Raw genomic sequence first — 27,500 nt, forward strand, 5'->3', positions numbered from 1 at the left:
TCGTTAGTAACTCGTATTATTGATAAATCTTGTTTTGACTGAAAGCAATGTAAACATGCACTATGTTTATTTGTATAAAGAAATACCAATAATTTTCAACGCCGTTAGTAGTTCATTTAAATTAGCATTCACTAATTCCATCAAAGAGCTGTGGACGTGTGGAGGTCATACTGTATATACCGTAATGCACTGTATGTACGTACGTGTGTTAACAGGAAGTCGCACATACCGTAAGAAGTATGTTCGTGTTGGATATCCCAAGAACGGAAGAACAGAATATGACGAGACGGCAGATATGTTCGGTTCTAGGACATTTCCGTACTGGACGTTTGCGTCCCCGGACAATTGCGTCCTGGATATTTGCGTACCTGTATGTGTGTTTACTGATTTTATAAAGCTTTTTATCTGTACCTTTACTTTACGCAAATTTCCAGTACGCAATTGTCCTACCACCGATATATTCATTAAGATTCGTCTCGAGATAATCGACTTTTGAGAGGAGTTTTCTAACTGACCCCACCCAATAGTTAATGATTTCGGAAAGGCCAAGAAATAAATATGCCTGTTGGAGAGAAGACATGTGGTTTTATTATTATTATTACCTCCTCCAGGGAGGTTATACAATCAAATCGGTTTATTTATTTGGTTGTGTGTGTGTGGAGAGGATTACGTCATTAACTACTCGATGGATTTGAACGAAATTTTCACCACAAATAGATCTTAGGTCATGGACGACCCCATTAACTTTTGGAGATGATTCGTATCCGGATTTGCATTTTTTCGTCATCTACAGTCAGCATATGAAAAGGGGGATGCACTGTCCGTAGACTTGACTAAAATATTGGCAATATTCATTGGCGGAGGTCTGAAATCTCATATTATTATTATTATTATTATTATTATTATTATTATTATTATTATTATTATTATTATTAGCTAAGCTAAAACATTAAACGGAAAAGCAGGATGCTATAAGCCCAAGGGCTCCAACAGGGGAAAATAGCTCCATGAGAAAAGGGCATAAATAAACTATAAGCGAAGTAATGATTAATAAAAATGAAATTATTAGGTGTTTAATGAACAACAAGGACAAGAACAAACCACAAATGATCAAAGAGGCACGCAGAAGATGTAGAATATATTCAGTATTGATATAAATACCCAGAATTGGATTCTTGCCTGTCTCCTTTATGTTAATATATTGGCTCTTCATCTACCATTGCCATCCATATATTGACATATTACAATCCTTCTTGATATATTATCCATACCTGCTATTTAAAAAAGGCACATTTACTTTACCATTTAAAAGTAAATTATCGGATATTGTAAATTGGATTTTTATCGATAGATGACAATAGTAAATACAAGCGAATTGAAAATTTAATAGAGTTTAAATTGGACAATTTCCTAAAATAGCACTAATTATTATTATTATTATTACTATCCAAGCTACAACCCTAATTGGAAAAGCAAGATGCTACAAGCCCAGGGGCTCCAATAGGGAAAAATAGCCCAGTGAGAAAAGGAAATAAGGAAATAGATAAATGAAGACAACAAATTAACAATAAATCGTTCTAAAAAAAGTAACAACGTCAAAACAGAAAAGCGTAAATATTGTCAATATGTCGAGATGAGTTCTTTATACTGACGATAATTTCGTTTATTGTGTTTTGAAATTATGTGGAGTGTTTTGATTTTGTGATGTTTTTAAAAGAGATATTTATGTTTTAACAAGGAAATTTGTTTTGGTATTTTATTGGATTGAAAACTTTTGTTTTCAAGATTTTAATGATTTTAAGAAACAGGTTTTGTAAACAAGATTTAATTTTCGATTAATCACAAATTTTCATCTCATTTTTCTACAATATAATTTTCATCTATTTATTAACTTTGATATAAATAATATAAATACATATACTATTTACTATGTATATTTTTATCTATTAGTTTTGATGAAAATAATATGTGTTATTTACTATATATATTTTTATCTATTTATTATCTTTGATAAAAAGAATATATATTATTTATTAAATATATTTTTATCTATTTATTACCTTTCATGAAAATAATATATGTTATTTACTACATATATTTTTATCTATTTATTATCTTTGATGAAAATAATATATATATTATTTACTATATATATTTTTATCTATTTATTAGCTTTCTTAAAAATAATATGTTATATACTACATATATTTTTATCTATTTATTATCTTTGATAAAAATAATATATATTATTTACTATTTATATTTTTATTTATTTATTAGCTTTCCTAAAAATATTATATGTTATTTACTACATATATTTTTATCTATTTATTAGCTTTGATGACAATAATATATATTATTTACTATATAAATATTTATCTATTTATTAGCTTTTATGAAAATAATACATGTTATTTACTACATATATTTTTATCTATTTATTATCTTCGATAAAAATAATATATATTATTTACTATATATATTTTTATCTATATTGGTTTTGAAAAAAAAAAATTCTCCCAATTATAATCTGTAAGAGTCCAGCTTGATTCATTGGGCTGATTGATATCCTCCTTTTGATAATAAGTAATTGATGCGTATTAAATTACAGATAATAGAAAATGGTTAATGAAGAAAAAAAAAAACTATTATAATGTTGACAACATCAAACGAATTCTTCATCACATTTGGGTTGATGAGTCGATGGAAAATCGTCTGGTAATGATATTATTCAGTTATAGCGTTTGATATTAATTGGTTAAGTTGAATAAATTGTGGCAGTTATTAATGATCATTGATATGATTATTGTTTCGTTATGTAATTGCGCTGCCGGTTTTGCAATTTGTAAGATCTCTTAGCATAACAATGTCTAACTACAATAAGTGTCATATCAAAGATATTGTCTAATCTAATGTCTGACTGTAATATGATATGGATTTAAGGTGTTTCCTAAACTATTATCTGATCACAATGATTATTAGATAAAAAATGTTGTCTAATGTAATGTCTGACTATAATGTGTGTTAGATTTAATGTGTTGACTAAATTAATGTTTTACTACAATGAGTGTTTAGATCAAAAGTGTTGTCTAATGTAATGTCTGACTATAATGTGTGTTAGATTTAATGTGTTGACTAAATTAATGTTTTACTACAATGAGTGTTAGATCAAAGGTGTTGTCTAATGTAATGTCTGACTATAATGTGTGTTAGATTTAATGTGTTGACTAAACTAACGTTTTACTACAATGAGTGTTAGATCAAAGGTGTTGTCTAATGTAATGTCAGACTATTATGTGTGTTAGATTTAATGCGTTGACTAAACTAATGTCTGACTACAATTAGTGTTAGATCAAAGGTGTTGTCTAATGTAATGTCTGCCTATAATGTGTGTTAGATTTAATGTGTTGACTAAACTAATGTTTTACTACAGTGAGTGTTAGATCAAAGGTGTTGTCTAATGTAATGTCTGCCTATAATGTGTGTTGGATTTAATGTGTTGATTAAACTAATGTGTTACTACAATGAGTGTTAGATCAAAGGTGTTGTCTAATGTAATGTCTGCCTATAATGTGTGTTAGATTTAATGTGTTGACTAAACTAATGTTTTACTACAATGAGTGTTAGATCAAAGGTGTTGTCTAATGTAATATCTTACTATAATGTGTGTTAGATTTAATGTGTTGACTAAACTAATGTTTTACTACAATGAGTGTTATATCAAATATAGTGTCTAATCTAATGTCTGACTATAATGTGTGTTAGATTTAATGTGTTGACTAAATTAACGTTTTACTACAATGAGTGTTAGATCAAAGATGTTGTCTAATCTAATGTCTGACTATAATGTGTGTTAGATTTAATGTGCTGACTAAACTAATGTTTTACTACAATGAGTGTTAGATCAAAGATGTTGTCTAATCTAATGTCAGACTATAATGTGTGTTAGATTTAATGTGTTGACTAAACTGTCTGACTACAAATAGTGTTAGATCAAAGATGTTGTCTAATGTAATGTCTGACTATAATGTGTGTTATATTTAAGGTGTAGTCTAAACTAATGTTTTACTACAATTAGTGTTAGATCAAAGATGTTGTCTAATCTAATGTTTGACTATAATGTGTGTTAAATAACAGTTGTTGCCTAAACTAATGTCTGACTACAATTATTGTTACATCGAAGATGTTGCCCATACCATTGCCTGACTTCAGTAAGTGTTAGATCAAATATATTGCTTAAACTAATGTCTGGCTACAATAATATTCTAAGGTAAAAAATGATAGTATTACATAAGTGTCAGTTATATGAATTAAGGAAGGAAAACAGTTTTTTTTCTACTCATTATTTTTTCCATTTTATTGTGTGTGTAACTATATACTTAAGTTATCGAATACTCTTTTTATAATTGCATAATCTTACGACCATGATCCTTGCATTAGTTTGATTATAGGTTAAACATGGAACAATACATTAAACTTCCTCCTCGATTTATTTTAAAGTGTAAAGTTGTGGTTGGTGGGTGAAAATTTAGTGTAAGTCTTAGAAGTAATTTTGCTGAGAAAATTAAACCGAACCAATACGTTTTACATTACTGTAAGATGAAAGGGTAGACTTCCGGTTAATTGAAGTGTTGTAAAGAGTTAAATTTGCATAATTTTTTTCAATTAATGTATAAACTTATGTATATCCATTATCGAATGCTAACCGAAAACTCTACCTAAAGGCAAATGGTTTTTCTTTTTTCTTGTTACTGATTTAAAATTTTCAATAAATTTCTTTCTCGTGAACTTACATTGGAGGTAGCTAGTGTCCCTTTCCCGTATGATAATGAGTAATTCTTTTCTGAAAAATATACGACAAAATTATCTAAAAGGGCCGGAATAAAAGTTTCCTTGGCTAATAATTTTTCTCTTTATGGTACGAATCAGGTTTGAATATTAAATTTATGCAAACATTTCGAAAAACATGAATAACTTAAAACTATATTCTTCCTACTACACATATACAGTTGGACACAGTAATTCCTGGCACACCTCGCTCCCTAAAAAATGCACACTGTCACACCCCAACTGCGCAGCGAATTCCTGTGTGTAGCCCCGCCCACCACCTCTCCCATCTCTCCGAACAGTAACTGTTTGGTTGTTCGGCGGTCAGTAAGGGTGTGAAAGAGTGCACTTATTTTGGAGAGAGGTGTGCCAGAAATTCTCGTATCCAACTGTACGTATATTTTTTGCGAAATGTCAGTGTGAGAGTGAAGACGGAATACCATAAAGCTTAAAACCAATAGGAAAATGTCTCGAGGAAGAGAAATATTGCCTTGGGAGATGGACTCGTTCATTTTGAACTCCTCCGAACTGTTCCCTGGAACACGGCGAACCTTCTTGCTTCATTTGCACATAAATATAGAGCTCTCTCTCTCTCTCTCTCTCTCTCTCTCTCTCTCTCTCTCTCTCTCTCTCTCTCCAGATACCGTTACTCGAAAGAAATCACGGTAACGTTGAAATGGAAAATAAAACTGGAAAAAGTGAGAGAGAGAGAGAGAGAGAGAGAGAGAGAGAGAGAGAGAGAGAGAGAGAGAGAGAGAGAGAGAGAGAGAGAGATGTATGTATGTATGTATGTATAAAGAGATATTGATCACGAAAATCTCAAGAGCGGCAAATTTATATGAAGATAATTCCTTTCACTTGGAATATTTATTTTCATCCGTACCAATAATTATGAAAACTATTGTACTTACCAGAGTTTGAATATCTCATCTGGTGCCTTATGCTGTCCTTGTAAGACATTCGTAAATACACGGGAGTACAATATTCATAATAATTACTAATAATTATTACTCATTTTTTTTTTCTTCTTCTTCTTTTGCATAGGCCAAATAAATTGGAAGGTTATGTACTCACTCGTGTATGTTATTATTTTCGTGTTAATGAGATATCTCTGAAAGTTGCTATGGGATGTGTCGGAGATAAGAGGTGGGAGCCTACTGGCCTCTAGGGGCATGTCCACAGCCCAGTTGGACATTGGAGGCTCTCTAGGAACTACTTTAGCTAGTCAGCTGTTCAGAGATTTTAAGAAACTGGTAAAATTTAAGGCGGCTGTGAATATATTTCTTCAAACTCTTAAAATTCATCGTAAACAGAAAACTTAATAAAGCAGCTCTTTCCACCAGTTTCTTGTCAAAGGACGCCCAATGTTTTTACAGTACAGTAAAATCTTTTCTAGTACAAATCAGTAGCAGATTTAACAGGCTATTTCAAATTTGGGCTTTTTGGTTAAACACTTCCTTGCATGAACTAGATGGATCTGTCACTTTTGGCTGGTGTATTTAATAGCAATGGGAGCAGTGAGAAAATGTTTCTAATTCCTGTTATGTGAGTGTGTGTGTGCGTTTAATAATTTGGTCCCAGAAAGTTTAGAATAATTCACCTGATTTTGTTATTTGTAGAGTTGTATCCCCGAAATTGTATTTTATTATTCATTTTCTTTTGTTGTCTCTTATTTTTTGCTAGTTAGCTAGAAGAGGTTCTTTTTGCACGAATTATAAAATCAACATTGTCACTCCATTAGGTGAATATGGTTGTTGTAGTTCTAGCCATTCTGACTAACATCCAATTCTCCAACTTATATCATCTAAAGTTCTTGAATGCTTGTTAGCATAACATCTGATTGCTTATGCCGTAAGTCATCCGCTGCTCTTGATTTTGGATTTTGTAATTCACAAGAGGCTAGGTGCTTGTGAGACTCTTCTCACAATTTCCAGTATTAAGAAAAATTCCCCGATTCAGTTCATGAAGTTTGTAATATTGATCTTGTCTTTAGTGTTGCTTGTCTCCATGGTAATCATGAGATCCATGGTTATCTATTTGCCCCCCAAAAATTAGTAATTGTTATTGGGTCCTTTGACTGGCCAGACAGTACTGCATTGGATCCCTGTCTCTGGGTACGGCTCATTTTGTCTTTACATAAACATACACCAAATAATCTGGCCTATTCTTACCATATTCTCCTCTGTTCTCATACACCTGACAACACTTTTTACCTTAGAGACCAGAGGAATGTACTCTTTGATGTTCCTTCTGATAGTGTTCTTTGCCTTTCTGCCTGTATACATTGCATGCATATGTGATTTGGCCTTGAAAATACCCATGTTGCTCATGCAGATAATGCTAATTTTTTGCATCAATCCCTTCATTTGAGTATTGTCCAAATTGTTGCTGAATCACTTAATAGAGGTGTAGATAAATTTATTACATTTTGAAGATAATGGAGAATGAAGTTAAATATGATTTGGCCTTGAAAATAACCATGTTGCCTAAGCAGATGATGCTACTTTTTTCCTCAATCCTTTCTCTTGTTGCTGAATCACTTAATAGAGGTCTAGATGAATTTATTGCATGTAGCAAAGTAAGGGGGATGAAATTAATTCTTAACAAACCTCAAAACACGATGGCTAGTAGGTCAAAGATATTAGATCCTCCCCACACATATCTTGTTATTGACAAGGTTTCATTAATTACATGCAGCTCATTTAAAATTCTAGGTGTTATTCTTGCTTGCAAATTCACTTTTGTGAAACATATCCAGTGTCTCTCTTTTTCAATTGCACAAAATTATTATCTTAATAATGTCTTACAGAAACATAACCAGTTTGTCTTTTCTTCAATTGTCATTTTGAGAATATTTTTTTCAAGACTTTTGGCGACCTGACTGTCTTGAGAAAACGATGTGGGTTTTTTTTTTTTTTATTCTGCCATGGTATGAATGTCGGCTTATCTCGATCTCAGAAACTTAATTCAACTAAAATTGTTCGACATAAACTTTGTCTAATAAACCTTTGATCGCCAATCCCTCCCCAAATGATTTGACATTCAAGCCATATGTGCTTTTGTTTTGGATATTTTACTGAACTCTATATAAGATATGGCTTTACAGCATTAATCACTTTATAGCTTAATAACTCTTCTTTCCATTGATATATGATGTTACATATTTTGTAAAGTTTTCATATATGTAATTAATAAAAGAAAGAGAAAAAAGAATTGGTAATTGCTGTATGTAAATTACATCTCTTAGCGCTAAAGCGAGATGAAATAGTGGACATAAATTACTTCTAATGGCACTCGAAGGGTTAAATACCTTATTCCACGTCAAAATATTAATCTTTGGCATTGTACCCCAATTAATTCTTTTTCCTCACTGACTTGTTTCACTAAATAGGGTTTGTATCTTAAATTTATCTAACGACCAACATTGATGCATTACTTTCCAAATAAGAAGTTTGATTTTCTTTAATTCAGAAATGTAATATCCTTTTCTGAGTCGTGTAGATTTTTATATACTTATAAGGATATAGAGAGAATGAGATAGAATAGATATAATTATTGTATTGAAAGATGTTTAATTCAAAAAAGATATTAGCCATTTCTTGATCATGAATATTTTTATATACGTATGCATATATAGAGAGAAAATATTAAAAGAAATGTAATAGATACCGTATTTAAAGATTATTAATTCAGGAAGGTAGTATAATTGTCATAATAATGTATATTTTTGTACACGTATAAAGCAACAGAGAAAATGACTTAAAATAAATTCAATCGTTATTGCATTTAAAGATTTTAGTGAATAAATTTTCCTTTAAATAGAGAGAATAATTTAAAATAAATTTACTCGTTATTGTATTTAAAGATTTTGGTGAATAGATTTTCGTTTATAAAAGAATACCATCAGAAGTATTAAACTACAGTTTACTTAAGGAAAAAAAAGTTATAAACATATTTCCAGGACATAGAATTCCACAAAGTAAATTGTGGAAAGTGGAACAACGAGAACACGGCGAAGACAAGAGTTGGGGAATCGACCTCAGACGCTCGATATGCCAAGAGTGTGAAAGGCAGCAGGAGTCACCTTGTGTAATTAGTATGAAATTAAAAAAAGATGTCTTTCCCAAAATTAATCTTTGATGTTACGCGGAAAGGAAGGAGGGGATGTATTTCATATGATTTCGTGAATGGTTTTTTTATAGAATAATTATAAATGGATTTTTTAGAATAATTATAAATGGATTTTTTGAATACTTATAAATGGATTTTAAAAAAATACTTAAAAAAGGATTTTCAGTATACTTTAAAAAGGATTTTCAGTATACTTATAAATGGGGTTTTTGAAGAAACTTGAAAATAAATTTTTTTAGAATACTTAAAAATGGATTGTTAAAGAATACTTAAAAATTGATTTTTTAGAATACTTATGATTGGGTTTTTGAAAAAAGTTACTTTAAATGGATTTTTTTAAAATAGTTAAAGAATACTCCTAAAGTTTTTTTTAGAATAATTTTAATAATATTTACTAAGTTATTAAGCTGTAAGAAAATTATGACATCCTTGAATATTTTAATTTCATGTTAGTTATTGAAAAAAAGAAATTATATGAATATATTTTTTAATTTGTGATGGTCTGATGATGCATGAAATGAGGTATCAAGTAGGAAATTTTATTTCTTCTAATTTTCTAATTTTTCCAAGACGATTTCATTTGCTTTCTTATGTACCTATTGTTTATCAGTTTTGAAATACAGATTAACTGTACCGCTCTGAAGTATATTAAAATTGGACGCATGACTTTTACGGATTCACTTGGATTCAAATTACATCCATTAAGAATAACTTAGTTGTATATCGACTAATGTTTGAGTCAAGTTTAATGCTTAGGGTACGTTCTGGCACTATTCTGTGTTCTTATTTCCTTTTCTCACTGGGCTTTTTTCCCTGTTAGAGCCCTTGGCCTTATGGCATCCAGTTTTTACAAATAGGGGTTTAACTTATCTAGTAATGAAATAATAATAATAATAATGATGATGATGATGATGATGATAATAATAATAATAATAATAATAATAATAATAATAATAATAATAATAATAATAATAATAACAGTAGTAAAACAACAGTAAATAACTATATAGAAATATAGTTCTCTTGCTTGATGGTATACTGAGGCACACTATTTTATATTTCCCTGATTCCTTTCCTCACCGGGCTATTTTCATTGGAGTGTTTGGGCTTTTAACATCCTGCTTTTTCAACTAGGTTTGTAGCTTACCAAGGAATAACAATAACAACAACAACAACAGCAACAGCAACAACATGGACCTTGGTTCGTGACTCCCGGATTCAGCATCATGGGGCAAATAGACTTCAATGGGCATTCCTCTGTTAAAATGCTTATTTGGTATACACCTTTAATAATGAGACTGTACCCCTTATTTCCTAAGGATGTTTGTCATTTATGTCTAATCCTTTGGTATCTTCATCTGTTACGCTTCAGAATACATTATACTAAAAAGCAAACAGTCCTCTGCGACGAATACACATTTTCCAACCTTTAAAATCCATCGTAAATAGAAAATTTGTCGAAGCAACTCTTTTCACCAGTTTAAAATATATTTTATGTGAGATACATAAAGAGAGGAATGAACTAAATTTACTGAAGATTAAGGGATTTAACATCGTTCCAAAGCTTTTCAATTTTTTTTTTCTTTTTTTTTTTTGTATTCTATTCTATTAGGGGTCTTTGATGTAAAATAATTTACTGTTCATTGCTTTACCCCTGTTTGTGTTTGTGTGTGTGTGTGGGTGTGTGTTTCTTTGTAAACACTTCCTGCCCACAATTATAATTGTAGAGTCATGAAACTTGCTGGATTAACTATCATGTAAAAAGCTGGAAATTATTAAATATTAGGTCAAGGACTCGGTGAACCAAAATGTCCAATTCATTACCAGCCCTAAGTTTGGACATCGTTGTCACAGAGGCTTTAAACTTGGTTCATATTTGAGTGTATAAAAATCCACGCCAATTAATACATGTTAAGGTCGAAGGTCAAGGTTGAGTCCAAGGTCAAGGTCAACTAAAGGTCAAATTCTGGTCATCAACCATATGGCCACAATTTTAATCGTAAAGTAATGAAACTTGCAGAAATTTTAAACTGATATGTAAAGAGCTGGAAATTATTAAATTTGGGAAGGTCAAAGGTCAAGGTCACGGACGAACAAAACATCCATAGCACGTAACCAGGCATAGGTTTGAACATCCTTGTCACAGAAACTTTAAACATGGTTCATATTTGATTTTATGAAAATCCACGGCAATTAATACATGTTGAGGTCAAAGGTTAAGGTCAAGGTCGAGAAATAAGCTGCCGCGGGGGTCTGTACTCTACTGAGTGCCCCTCTAATTCAATCTTGTTAGAGATTTTTTAAATACAAAATATATAACGAAGGATTTGGAAGCCATTTTAATAGACTGTGAATTCCAAAGATAAAATAACTTCATTACTTTAATAATTTAATCACCTTTACTATGAAAAACGAAAGTGAATTAATGGCTTCCATTGTCCTAACTCCAAATTATAATCCATTGTTACATGTTCTTGGTTCCTATTCAACCTAACTTGAGCCATTCACTTCTAACTTTCATTTATGTAATCACTTGAAAAGTCTTTCATGTGACAATTAGTAGTTTCTCGACTGAGGGAAATCTATGACTCGATTCCCAATTTCACACACACACACACACACACCTCATCTCTCTCTCTCTCTCTCTCTCTCTCTCTCTCTCTCTCTCTCTCTCTCTCTCTCTCTATACAGACGTAGACATACATTTACTCACAAGAGCGCACACTATCCCCATCCCCATATATATATATATATATATATATATATATATATATATATATGTGTGTGTGTGTGTGTGTGTATGTGTGTGTGTGTCTGTGCCTGCGTGTGTATTGGTGTGTGTGCATGTATAAGCAAACTACTTACATTCATAAGATAAAAGGCACATCGGGGATTTTCTTTCTTTTATTATGTAAATGGACTATTGCGTGTGTGTGTTTGTGTATGTTTAAAAAACAAATCTGGTTCTTCCAGGAAAAGTAAGCTTGAAGCCTTGCAGGTTACACACTCAGAGACTGCGAAATTCGCATAATTCATTTTTTGCAATTTATGGATATTGCTGTCCTCATTCTAACCTCCTTTTTAATTTTCAGGATGTAGCTCAAGGATTTTAGTTAAATCACATCATGCCGCAATGTAGTAGTTTTTTTTTTTTTTCTTTTTTTTTCTTTTTTTTTTTTTTTGCATAATGTATTAGTGTTAATGAACCATTTAAGAATTAGTATAGATATATTACTTTCAAATGATATAAATGTTGGTGTGGAGTACTTTTAAATTGATACATTAAAAATCATCATCATCATCTACGCCTATTGACGCAACGGGCCTCGGTTAGATTTCGCCAGACGTCTCTATTTTGGGCTTTTAAATCAGTACTTCTATATTCATGGTCCTACTTTACGCTCCATACTCCTCGGCAATGTATGCCTTGGTCTGCCAACTCTTCTTGTGCCTTGTGAAGCCCAGTTGAAAGTTTGGTGAACTAATCTCTTTTTACATTAAAAATATGAATCGTATATGCAAGGTTGAATCAAATTGTTTTTTCTTACCCGGTTTAGTCATCTGTTATTTTCTCTTATTTTTATTCAATTTTGTATTATATATAATCTAGACAAATATCTATTGTTTTTCCTAATATTATCATAAGATCTTTAATATTTCATTTATGTCTTTACAGGTAAGTTCTTGTAATCTTCGCATCATGGGGACCGATAAGGTATGCATTGTTAAATTCTCTGTTTGTAGTACAGTATTAACACATTTCGCAAGAATATCTTTATTGTTCTTAACGGAATTATTTAGATGCTTTTCTTTCTTGTCTAAGTTTCTTTCAAGTGTTCGTGAAAAACTTCAAGGTAGTGTGGTCTCTTTAAAACTTCGACATGTAAAGAAACATTTGAATAGATTTCTCTTAAATCTCCCTTTCGATCAACATTTACGATCCCAAAACGTTTTTTTTTTTTTCCATAAGAGTTACGGAGCATTTTTTTATGTGTGACCTTTATACAATGACTTTTCGAAATGAAATATCATTTCATATAAATATTTTTTTTTTATACTTTTTTGCGAATTTTGTCCCGTAAAGTAAATGAAAGGATATTTTTAACTTTATCCTTTTCGATCCTAATGAAGCATTTTGATATTTTCCATTTTGATAGCTAAAGGAAATAGTAATACAGTGGATGTGAAATACATTTTTAATTCTACATAGACGGTAGATAGACAGATACATTGATAAATATATACAGTACATATATTGAAAGATACATTTAAATTGGATTACCATACTTCACAGGTCTTCAAGACATGCCATTTAAAATCTTTACAAGTACATATATATGTTTATTAACATGTCAACAACTCTTATTTTGGTAACTGGCACTAGTAAATCACGGTCACTTAATTTTTTTTTCTATTACAAACGCTTGTCTTTCTCATTTCCTCCTTGGTTCTTTGCATACTTAAAGAAAAGATATATTGTCCTAAGAAAAATATGTATTGTCTTGTAATTCTGTACTGTAAAAGGAGTAATTAGGTATTTTTATCTCCGCCAAGGAAGTTGGAAGGATGTTTTGTTTTACCCCCTGTTTGTGTGTTTGTTATGAACAGCTTCCTGACCACAATTTTAATCGTAGAGTAATGAAACTTGCAGGGATTAACTGTTAATCATGAAATTTTGGAAGGTCAATCTCAAGGTCACAGTCAAGCAAAATTTCCAATTCATGTAATCAGCCATAAGTTTGGACATCGTTGTCACAGAGACTTCAAACTTAGTTCATATTTGAGTATATGAAAATTCACGCCAATTAATGCTTGGTCTAGTCCAAGGTCAAGGTCAAGGTCAAGCAAAAGGTAAAATTCCGGTCATCAACCACATGGCCACAATTTTAATCGTAAAGTAATGAAACTTGTAGGAATTTTAATCTGTTACGTAAAGAATTAGAAAGGATTAAATTTTCGAATGTCAAAGATCAAGGTCACGGATGAAAAAAACGTCCATATCACGTAATCAGCCGTGATATTGGACATCATACTCACAGAGACTTCTAACTTGGTTCATATTTGAGTGTATGAAAATCCACGTCAATTAATACATGTTGAGGTCAAAGGTCAAGGTCAAGCAAAGGGTCGAGAAATAAGCTGCCGCGGTGGAGGTCTGCACTCTACTGAATGCCCCTCTAGTTCTTCATGTTTCCAGCATCTAAATAGTTGTTAGGTATCTGTGCTACACGCTCCAGAACTCTACATTTTACCTTCATTGCTACAAAATTTTATACAAAAGTTCCCGGAGATGATTATTTCAAATTCCCAACAAGCGGAAAATATGATTTTTGAGTGTTGGTCAATGGAAATGCATCCTTTCATAATGGAAATTGAAGCAGAGAAACTAATGACTGCAATATGTAACCCTCATTTTTATTAGAGATAATTACAAGATTAAAACTTGTCGTTGTTTAAGGCTTTTCTGTTTATTGTCTATAAGTGTTTGAAGTGTTCTGACCCTTTCCATTAGTTTTATTTGTTTCTCAATTAACGTTTAAATATTTGCTTGTCTGTAGTTTTGTTATTTTGTATTTTTCTTATTTCCTTTCGTAATATATGCTTTATTTCTTTTATTTGTTTGTATATGAGCATTTCATTCTTTGGAAAAGGGATGAGAACGTAAATGGCTATTTTACTGGTTTTGTGTGAAATTGTTCGACATTACTATATAGCAAAATGCTATTAATCATCTGTCATTTTCTTCAATAAAAAGCTCGTGCTATAAGAATTCAATGCTAGATAATTCACGCGTAAGATTGGCAAAAAATTTTGTGGGTTCTGTATGGAATTGTTCGACAGTACCATATAAGATTATAATTAACCGTCAGTTACCCTTTTGAATAAAGAGCCCGTGTTAAATAAATTCTATACCACATTATTCATACGTAATAGGTTACGATTCTGTTTTTTAAGTTGTTAATGAAGTTCAGGAATGTATCAAATGATATATTGCTGCCGATGTGTGCGTGTATATATATATATATATATATATATATATATATATATATATATATATATATATATATATATATACTTCTTTTATAGCTTGTGGTGGCATGGTTGGAGTCGACCTGGCCTTTCATTAGAAGAAGCTAGGGTTCGATCCCAAGTATCCGGTGGAAATTTATTTCTATTTGAGCACGATATTGTGTTTATATTTATCCATATTGACTCATTAGGGGTAATTTGAATGAATTACTATCAATTGTGTCACCTGGTGGGCCGGGAAGTCGGGGAAAACTCGCTGGTAAAGAGACTGATGTCTCGCCAGGTAAATCCTGAACTGCAGAGCAGATTAGCAGTTAGGTTCCGACTTCTTCTATGGCCTGTGGTGGCATGGTTGGAACCGACCTGGCTATTCATTAGAAGGGGCTAGGGTTCGATCCCAAGTATGGGGTAGAAATTTATTTCTATTTGAGCACGATATTGTGTTGATATTTATCCATATATATATATATATATATATATATATATATATATATATATATATATATATGTATATATATATATATATATATATATATATATATATATATATATATATATATATATATATATAGTATGTAGAGAGAGAGAGAGAGTAGAGAGAGATTATGTGATTCAAAGATAAACTCGTATATCGTGGATGAGTGGTACAGCTCTCTTCTCAAGTGTATTAAGTCCGCGAATCGATTCGTACTTTCTGGCTACCTTTCCACACAACTAATAATAAGTGCCAACATCGGTTAAGGTCAGGAAAAGGGTCTTGGGTCTTGCGATCTCATCCTACTCAGGATGTTGTTCTTGTCCAAAATGGCACATGAAAGTTCTAATAATATTGCTATTTTATACCATAATAATTATGGTAATCTTAAATCGATCTTCAGCTTTACACGAAGACTAGTTATTATATGTAACTAGTGTACACGAGCCGTCAAAAATAATGTCTAAATATTTAGATAGATATGCACACACAGATTCAACCCTTCCCACCCCCTCCCCCGGTCCTAACTACAACCTGCTGGTTTGGCAGTTTGTTGGAGTGTGTAGTTTCCGAATGTACCTATTGGGGTACCTCCTTTCATCAGTGTATGACTACTCCCTCTTCCCCCTGAACGTGACAGGAAATATATGTATGTATATATATACATATATATATATATATATATATATATTAATATTCATATATATATATATATATATATATATATATATATATATATTTTATATATATATATACAGTATATGTATATACATATATATACATATATATGTATATACATGTATATACATATATATATATATATACAGTATATGTATATACATATATATATATATGTATATACATATATATATACATACATATATATATATATATATATATATATATATATATATATGAGGAGACTGACCCCTGATTTTTTTCTAACTTTCCATTATGTTTGTCCTATATATATATTAATATTCATATATGTATATATATATATATATATATATATATATATATATATACACATACATATATATATATATATATATATATATACACACATACATATATATATATATATATATATATATATATATATATATACATACATACATACATACATACATACATACATATATATATATATATATATATATATATATATATATATATATATATATATATATATATATATATATAATCAGAAACGTCCTTCATTATATGAGGAGACTGACCACAGACTTTTCTTCAACTATTTTCATTATGTTTGTCCTACTCCCTCTTTGTTTTTCTCTTTCCACCCATTCCCCGATGATACACTTTAAGAGATTTTTCTTTCACGGAAAGATTTTTGCCCCCGCTCCGAAACACGGCCAGAGAGGATGGGGGATACCTACCTGACGTTTTTCCACTCGACGAGATATATTTCCCCGTTGGCACTGTGCCAGTGGAAACAATGCCGGGGAACTTAGTTTCGCTGCGAGTTACTCGGGGAAATGTCCCTATTTCTGTTGTAATTACTGGTAATAGTTGAATTCTAGTACTTGAATATGTGTACTTCGGGAATTGATTTGAAATTGTGGATATTATTTGATATTAAAAATGGACTTTAGTTTTGAAATAGTTGAATTCTCTTAATTTAATCTTTGTATTTCGGAAATGTTACATTATTGATTTGAAATTATCATTTTTAATTGATATTAAAAATGGACTTCAGTTTTGAAATAGTTGAATTCTATTAATTTAATCTTCGTATTTCTGAAATGTTACATTATTGATTTGAAATTGTCATTATTAATTGGTATTAAAAATGGACTTCAGTTTTGAAATATTTGAATTCTAGTACTTGAATTTGCGTACTTAGGGAATGTAAAAGTATTGATTTGAAATTGTGGATATTAATTGATATTATAAATGGACTTTAGTTTTGAAATAGTAGAATTATAGTATTTAAATCTGCGCACTTCAGAAATGTAAGAATATTGAATTGAAATTGTGAATATTAATTGATATAAATGGATTTGAGTTTTGAAATAGTTGAATTATAGTACTTAAATCTGCGCACTTCGGAAATGTAAGAGTATTGAATTGAAATTGTGGATATTAATTGATATTATAAATGGACTTTAGTTTTGAAATAGTAGAATTATAGTATTTAAATCTGCGCACTTCAGAAATGTAAGAATATTGAATTGAAATTGTGAATATTAATTGATATAAATGGATTTGAGTTTTGAAATAGTTGAATTATAGTACTTAAATCTGCGCACTTCGGAAATGTAAGAGTATTGAATTGAAATTGTGGATATTAATTGATATTATAAATGGACTTTAGTTTTGAAATAGTAGAATTATAGTATTTAAATCTGCGCACTTCAGAAATGTAAGAATATTGAATTGAAATTGTGAATATTAATTGATATAAATGGATTTGAGTTTTGAAATAGTTGAATTATAGTACTTAAATCTGCGCACTTCGGAAATGTAAGAGTATTGAATTGAAATTGTGGATATTAATTGATATTATAAATGGACTTTAGTTTTGAAATAGTAGAATTATAGTATTTAAATCTGCGCACTTCAGAAATGTAAGAGTATTGAATTGAAATTGTCGATATTAATTGATATTATAAATGGACTTTAGTTTTGAAATAGTAGAATTATAGTATTTAAATCTGCGCACTTCAGAAATGTAAGAGTATTGAATTGAAATTGTCGATATTAATTGATATTATAAATGGACTTTAGTTTTGAAATAGTTGGATTCTAGTACTTGAATATGCGTACTTCGGAAATGTAGGAGTATTGAATTGAAATTGTCGATATTGATTGATATTAAAAATGGACTTTAGTTTTTAAATATTTGAATTCTAGTACTTGAATCTGCGCATTTCAGAAATGTAAGAGTATTGACTTGAAATTGTGGATATTAATTGATATTATTTATGGACTTTAGTTTTGAAATAGTTGAGTTATAGTACTTAAATCTGCGTACTTCGTAAATGTAAGATTATTGAATTAAAATTGTGGATATTAATTGATATTTAAAATGGACTTCAGTTTTGAAGTGGTTGAATTCTATAGTCCATTTATTTTAGCGAGGCATATTTGCACCGACTCGCAGCGGTGCCCTTTTAGCTCGGAAAAGTTTCCTGATCGCTGATTGGTTGGACAAGATAATTCTAACCAATCAGCGATCAGGAAACTGTTGGGAGCTAAAAGGGTACCGTTGCGAGTCGGTGCAAATTTGCCTCGCTAAAAGAAATGGACTATAGTCCTTAAATCTGCGCACTTCAGAAATGTAACATTATTGAATTGAAATTGTGGATATTAAATGATATTATACATGGACTTTAGTTTTGAAATAGTTGAATTATAGTACTTAAATCTGCGTACTTCGGAAATGTAAGAGTATTGATTTGAAATTGTTAATATTAATTGATATAAAAAATGGACTTCAGCTTTGAAATAGTGGAATTCTAGTAATTTAATCTGCGTATTTTAGAAATGTAAGAGTATTGAATTGAAATTGTTAATATTGATAAAAAAAATAGTCTTCAGTTTTGAAATAGGGTAATTCTAGTAATTTAATCTGCGTATTTTAGAAATGTAAGAGTATACAGTAGAGTATATTAATTTATATTAAAAATTTATATTACATATTCTATTGTTATTTCTTTGGTGTTCTTTAAATCCTATTATTCCTGATCGCTTTCAGGTGTTTAATCGTGTCTCTTACGTTGAGAAGATTGTATAAACATTTGAGGAAATTGAAATTTAGCTTAGTTTCGTTATATTAATCTCCTAAAATCTGTATATGGGACTTTACTTATCTATCTATCTATCTATCTATCTATCTATCTATCTATGTATCTATCTATCTATATATATTTATATATGTATATATATATATATATATATATATATATATATATATATATATATATACACATATATACATAATTATAATTATATGCATGTTTGTATACAGACACATATATTGTTTTATATATACCGCGTATGTATATATATATATACATATATATATATATATATATATATATATATATATATGTGTGTGTGTGTGTGTGTATATAATGTGTGTGTGTTTGTGTGTGTATGTGTGAAATGAGTTTTTGTAAAAGGTGGTATATTTAATGATTATAGATAAATGAGTACTGATTAAGAAGGGTAAAGAGTTTGAAGCCAATTGCAAGAGATTTTATTGGTGATAGAACAGAAATGTTGCTATGGAAAGTGTAGAAACGGAAACAGTTGAAGCCGTTAAAGTTATTCTCAATGATGCTCTAAAAGTTCTTTGGAAGACATTACTCTATTCAGGTATTAATTTATAAAGGGGAAATGAGTAGGAAAGAAATGTCGTGAGGTTGATAGTATCCACAGATTTTACAAAAAATCTAGCATGCACTGTTAAAAAAGCAGTAATTTTCATCGGAAATTCGCCGTAAAATGATATACTGTTCTCAGCCGTATTTCATTAAAATACAGGCGACCGTAATTTTACCCTACTTTGTTATTATCTATAATAAAATTTACGGGTTGGTGACCGTAATATCACTGCTTTGAATATATATATATATATAAATATATATATATATATGTATATATATATATATATATATATATATATATATATATATACACACACACACACATATATATATATACTATATATATATATATATATATATATATAAATTATAAAAATTTTGTTTATGTGTGTATGTATATATACAAAATATGATACAGCAAAGTTCATAGAATTAAGCATTATGGGTCATGCTTACAAGCTGAAGTCGTGTAATTATAATGTTAAATCCCTTCTCAGAATTAACTCTCTGTCATGCTGGTATATTTAGCTCATAATGCCGACCTGGGCTATTAAGAAATGATTGCGGTGCAGTTCTTAGTAAATAATTATGTATTTTTTTATGTTTATATTAGCTGTAAATTACATACCTGTACTATGATGATTGTTGCGAGTCGCTAGTTGGCTAGTGGCTAGGGAGCGAATGGCTTAAAGGTTCAAAGGTCGCTCATGAATGGCAGGAGAAAGGAACAGTGGCAATGCCCTATTAAGCAGGACAATGCCCTAGGGACTGACAATATATGATATGATCAGCGCCCAAGCCCCCTCTCCAATCAAGCTAGAACCAAGGAGGGCCAGGCAGTGGCTGCTGATGACTCAAGAGATAGATCTATAGGCTCCCCCAAACCCCACATCCTTAGCTCACAAGGATTTTAAGGTTGCAGACACTAATGGCACTAACGAGACTGAGCGGAACTCGAACCCCTGACTGACAAACACCAGGCAGAGACGTTACCAATCAGGCCACAACCCTACAGAGAGTAATCAATTTTCATTAAGACTCTCTCTCTCTCTCTCTCCTCTCTCTCTCTCTCTCTCTCTCTCTCTCTCTCTCTCTCTCTCTCTCTCTCTCTCTCTCTCTCTCATGATTTTCCGTATTATCCCGCAATTGGGTAAGTGTAAATTTTCCGATGTTAATGATTCCATTTTACTGGTTTTCAATATCCAAATATTTGGGAAGTACTGTCTGAGTCAATAAGATATTATTGCTTTACGTAAAAGATCAGGTGATATAAAAAATTTCCTCATTAAAATATATATTTTATTTGTAATCTTATTCATTAATTGAATCTTAATGTATTTATATATAAATGTCCTTTTTTCGTTCTCGCTAGTTTTTCTTCTCAAATGTTTTTTTTTTATTTTGAAAAAAAAAAAAAAATATGACAATAGATTTACACAGTCGTTTTTCACTCATACGTGTTTTATATAGGTCACCTTCATTCAGCGTAGTTTCATTCATAAATTCATTCACAAGATCTCTGCAAAATCACTCTTTCAGTGAATCGAAAACGTGTTATATCAATGTCATCGCCAGGAAGGATCTCGCTTTTCTTATCTCTCAACTCGGCTTTGGCTATTTCTCTCTACATCCTTCCTTCTAAATCTTTCGTTATCTCACTTCTTTCCTCTCCTTTCATCTTTTCTGTATTCTCTCATTCCCTGTTTGTTTTCTTCTTCTTCTTCTTCTCCTTTTTCATCATCTTCTTCTTCTTCTTCTCCTTTTTCATCTTCTTCTTCTTCTTCTTGTTCTTCTTCTTCCATCGGCTTCATAAATATCACCCCGGTTTGCACTATGAAACCTCATTTCCTGGCAGCGCTTCCATTTACACCACCGCTATCAGGACCTGGCAACAAGAGGGTATCAACCCCCCCCCCCCTCTTTTCTTCATCCCCAATTCCCACTTTCCCCTTCCCCACCCTCTCTTCCCCCTATCATGTAATAGACAACACAGTGAGGGCAAATATATTTGCTCCTAAGGGATCCTCCACACTATCCCTATTACCATACCTCTCCTCCCTCACTTTGATCTCCCCCCAGTTTCTTCTCACTCCTCACTCGTCCCCCCCCCCCCCTCTTGACCTCCCATATACTCTTCTCAACACCTTGAATCAGAAAATGAGGCAACATTGCTCCTTAGGCAGAAGCCTCCTGGAATGTCTTCTTCGTTTCCCTTATCGTGGGCTGAATGTCGGTGGGTTTTTTTTTTTCTCTTTTTTTTTGGGGGGGGGTGTCTTTGCGTATCAGCTGTTTTTTTTTGTATTTTGGAAGTCGTTTTTAATCTTTGTATATGTGTGCATATATATATATATATATATATATATATATATATATATATATATATATATACATACATATATATATATATACATATATATATATAGATAGATAGATAGATAGATAGATAGATTTGTATATATGTGTTATATCTACATATGTATATATAAATATATATGTATATACATAGATAGATAGATACAGTAGATATATACTGTATGTATATATATATATATATATATATATATATATATATATATATATGTGTGTGTGTGTGTATATATATATATATGTATATATATATGTATATATATATGTATATATATATATATATATATATATATATATATATAATGCCTTTATCGTAGCTTGCTCTGCTATGTTTTTCCCCATGTGTAAAGAAAATATAATTACACGTTTGTAAATCAACAGCATTTTGATTGAGACTTATTGAGTAACAAGACGCTTTTTACACCTTACTTGATTAATGTCAGTTTTATGTAAACTCTCTGAAAAGTAAAATTTAGATTATTATCGGTTAATAATTACTCATATTCAATAATTCGTTTGAAACAGATGTGAGACAAACCCTTGGGACTAAGGGTAGGTAGTAGGTTGGCCTGGGCACCAGCCACCCGTTGAGATACTACCGCTAGAGAGTTATGGGGTCTTTTGACTGGCCAGACTGTAGTACATTGGATACTTATCTCTGGTTACGGTTCATTTTTCCCACACACACACACACACCGAATAGTGTGGCCTATTCTTTACATATTCTCCTCTGCCTCATATACAAAACAACACTGAGATTACCAAACAGTTCTTATTACTGCACTGTAATTGTTCAGTGGCCACTTTTCTCTTTGTAAGGGTAGAAGAAACTCTTTAGCTATGGTAAGCAGCTCTTTGAGGAGGACACTCCAAAATCAAACCATTGTTCTCTAATCTTGGGTAGTGCCATAACCTCTGTACCATGGTCTTCCACTGTCTTGGGTTAGAGTTCTCTTGCTTAAGGGTGCACTCGGCACACTATTCTATCTTAATTCTCTTCCTCTTGTTTTGTTAAAGTTTTTATAGTTTATGTAGGAGATAATTATTTTAATGCTGTTGCTCTTCTTAAAATATTTTATTTTTCTTCGTTTCCTTTTCTATCTGAGTTATTTTCCCTGTTGGAGCCCCTGGGCTTATAGCATCCTGCCTTTCCAACTAGGGTTGTAGCTTAGCAAATAATAATAATAATAATAATAATAATAATAATAATAATATTAAAGTGTTCGATTTGATAGTGTATTTATTGTAAACGCCCCAGAATCTCAATCTCTGGCTTAGTAGTTAACCTCTTAGACAAAGAAACCTTGTTTGGTAATCTCAGTGTTGTCAGTTGTATGAGAACAAAGGAGAATCTGTAAAGAATAGGTCAGACTATTTGGTGTATGTGTAGGCAAAGGGAAAGTGAACCGTAACCAGAGAGAAGGATCCAATGTAGTACTGTCTGGCCTGTCAAAGACCCCCATAACTCTCTAGCGGTATTATCTCAACGGGTGGCCGGAATGGCAATATTCAACTCTTAACCAGTACTGGTTTAGCCCTTTAATCCACCTGCTGTCACTGAAAGCATCGCTCTGTTTCAGATTGACTTACAGTTGGACACAGAAATTACCGACACACCTCGCTCTGAGGAAGTCCACCTTATCACACGCTTACTGAGCGGTGAGTTTCTGTTCGTTGCCCTCCGCCTCTGCCATCTCTAGCTACACTAGCTTTTTGGTTACTCCCCATGCCGCATGTCTGTGATAGGGTGCACTTTCTCAGATCGAGGTATACTATACTCAATTTTTTTTAATGATGCGCATTTGCACCGACTCGCAGCGGTGCTCTTTTAGCTCGGAAAAGTTTCCTGCTATCTGATTGGTTAGAATTATCTTGTCCAACCAATTAGCGATCAGGAAACTTTTCCTAGCTAAAAGGGCACCCCTGCGAGTCGGTGCAAATCTGCCTCACTAAAATGAATTGACTTCATTAATTCATGTGTCCATTGATGTAGATATAATAACATGGTGTGAAGCAGACCCATTCCACTACAACTCTCGTGAAGTTATGTTCTTTTTATCTTTTTTATTTATTTTTACATTTACAAACATACCGATCACATTTACCAAATCTCTTGGAATCGTTGGTAGTTAGGAAAAGACTGCCGTTTCCTCTAACTCCGGATGTGGATGAAGTCTCTTTATTTCTTTCCTAGATTAGGATGAAGATTTTCAGAGGAAAAAGAATCTCAAAATATTAGGGAATCTGAGTTCGTCTTTCTTTGAGGTTCTTTCAAGATAATTTATAAAGAAGAAGAAGGATTTAAAACTCGAGTCGATATATTTTTTTTTTTCAAAAACATATTTTGATGAATAATAAAAATTTCAATTGTAAATACAGTATATGTAAAGTAAAAAAATATTTATTTAGATATACTTTAATATATATATATATATATATATGTATATGTGTGTGTGTGTGTGTGTGTGTGTATATATATATATATATATATATATATATATATATATATATATATATATATATTATAAATTGTAGCATTGTAAATGTGTATTTTATAATAATAGATAAAAAAAGAAATTCGTATCCTCAGACAAAGAGAGATCATATACCAATGAGTTTCGGTACATTCCTCATCTGCAATTCGTCTGTTGTATATTATAATATGATTTTGATATTTTATCGGACTGAGAATTTCTCTGTTTGTAAGATCTTAAATTTTTTTTAACATTTTTAAGAAACAGGTTATATGGATAAGATTTAAATGTCTTTAAATCATAGATTTTTATCTCAATTTATTTATCTTTTGTCTACTATTTACTCTATATTTTATTTGATCTATTTATTAATTGTATTATAAATATTTTTTTCTTCTAGAATTTAAGAGCATCAGCTCTGCAAGAGTCGAGCTTGACTCATTGGGTGGTTTAATCTCCTTTTGATAATAATAATAATAATAATAATAATAATAACGATAACAATAACAATAACAACAACAACAACAATACTACTACTACTACTACTACTACTACTACTATCTCCTTTTGATAATAATAATAATAATAACAACAACAACAACAATACTACTACTACTACTACTACTACTACTACTACTGATGATAATATTATAAAAAAAAAATCCATATTATTTGGTGATTTTATAACCTCGGTAATTTTATTTTATTCGCTGCCGTCTCTTTTGACATATAAGATAGAAGGTACTGTATAAGCAACTGATTACATATCGATACCTGATTATTTATTTATTTATTTATTTATTTATTTATTTATTTATTTATTTATTTTTTATTTTTTTTTTTTTTTGGCTTCGTCATTTGTCCTCTGTTTCTTGCTGTGTTCCTCTTCCTTTTCGTGTCTGATTTCTACTAGTGAGAGGTAACGTTATCTTTATTCGGATTTGAAATAGGCTGGTAGTAGTGATCAACGAATCGTAAATTGAGAGAGGGAGTAGATAAAGAGGTGGTTGGGGCTATAAAATACACACCATCTCTCTCTCTCTCTCTCTCTCTCTCTCTCTCTCTCTCTCTCTCTCTCTCTCTCTCTCTCTCTCTCTCTCACACACACACACACACACACACACGCATTTATATATATATATATATATATAATATATATATATATATATATATATATATATATATATATCTGAGAGAGAGAGTGAGATAGTGTGTGAGAGAGAGAGAGAGAGAGAGATACACATGCAATATATATATATGTAAAAGAAATATTGTATAAACGAATTCAACCAAAGTATGAATTGTAAAGGTGCAGAAATTGATTGCTTGAGGGTACACTCAGGCACACTCTTCTATCTTATTTCTCTTCCTCTTGTTTTGTTGTAGTTTTTATAGTTTATATATTCTTAAAATACTTTATTTTTCCTTGTTTCCTTTCCTCACTGTGCTATTTTCCCTGTTGGAGCCCCTGGGCTTCTAGCATCTTGCTTTTCCAACTAGGGTTGTAGCTTGGGAAGTAATAATAATAATAATAATAATAATAATAATAATAATAATAATAATAAGCCAATGATGTTACAAGGCTTAACATTTCTGAGACCTGCTTTATTAAAAAATAATCTTCTTGAAGTCATCATCAGTAGCCCAGGGATATACACACTTGATGAACAGCTTATAAGTAAAATAATTATTAAATCCTCCTTTATATAAGTTTATATTTTCTTATGCCTAAGGATTACTGTCTTTCGGGTAAATATGAAATATCATTTGGCCCCGAAGAACTGGTACAAAATATTAACTTTATAATTTTATTGCTGTTCCTTCAAATTCAATGCCTATTTTATATTTCTAATTTCAGTGATATATCGTTTATATATATATAATATATATATATATATATGTATATATATATGTATATATATATATTTATATATATTTATATATGTATATATATGTGTATATATATATTGAGAGAGAGAGAGAGAGAGAGGAGAGAGAGAGAGAGAGAGAGAGAGAGAGAGAGAGAGAGAGAGAGAGAGAGAGAGAGAGAGAGAGATCTATTAAATGTAGGAAAAATTTAGGAAAATAGTGACGTAACTACTTCATTAAGCATTGCTTTTTTAGTTGGTTGGTTGCAGATTCCTGCTGGAAAGAGGGCTCAAGCGAATGCTTGTGAAGTTCTTTAAATAAAAGAGGCAATACATATAATTATTATTAGAAATACAATCATATATATTTGAACGCAAATATTAGTCAGTGTATTATAGACTAAACAAATGGAGAAAAGGTTCACTTCCTTGTTCAAGCTATTAATTCCTGTACACTTCTTGGGAAACGAAGGAGACGTCAGTGTACCAGAATTAATGAAACCAACTGTACCACAGATAACACTACCATAGACTCGTCAGTGCATCCAGTGACAGAAATTTTATTGCCTACAGTGCACCTCACGCAGTGCATTGTAGGCATTACTTAATGGTCCTTTCAGCAATTCTTCAGTCCATAGTTATGTCTGCTTTAAAATCTTCTATTTTACCTCCACTCTTCTTTCCTTTCCTCCATCATGTTGCCCAGAATCATTTAAATAGAGTAAATTAATAAAATGTAAATTTTTTTTTTTTATAAAAAATGATAAAAAAATTCATCACCCTCTATACACTTGGCCACTGACTGGCCTCACAGGCCCCATCGCCGGCTATATAGCCCAAATCCATAAATCCAATCGATACTGCAGTAAAAAAAAAAAAAAAAAAAAAAACGAAGTATGATCACTGGGTCGCTGGATCACGAGAGATCTTCGGCCATCAGAATCAGGTCATGTGAATTGGATTTACTGGG

This window comes from Palaemon carinicauda, chromosome 24, assembly GCF_036898095.1.
Source record: "Palaemon carinicauda isolate YSFRI2023 chromosome 24, ASM3689809v2, whole genome shotgun sequence".
Taxonomy (NCBI): domain Eukaryota; kingdom Metazoa; phylum Arthropoda; class Malacostraca; order Decapoda; family Palaemonidae; genus Palaemon; species Palaemon carinicauda.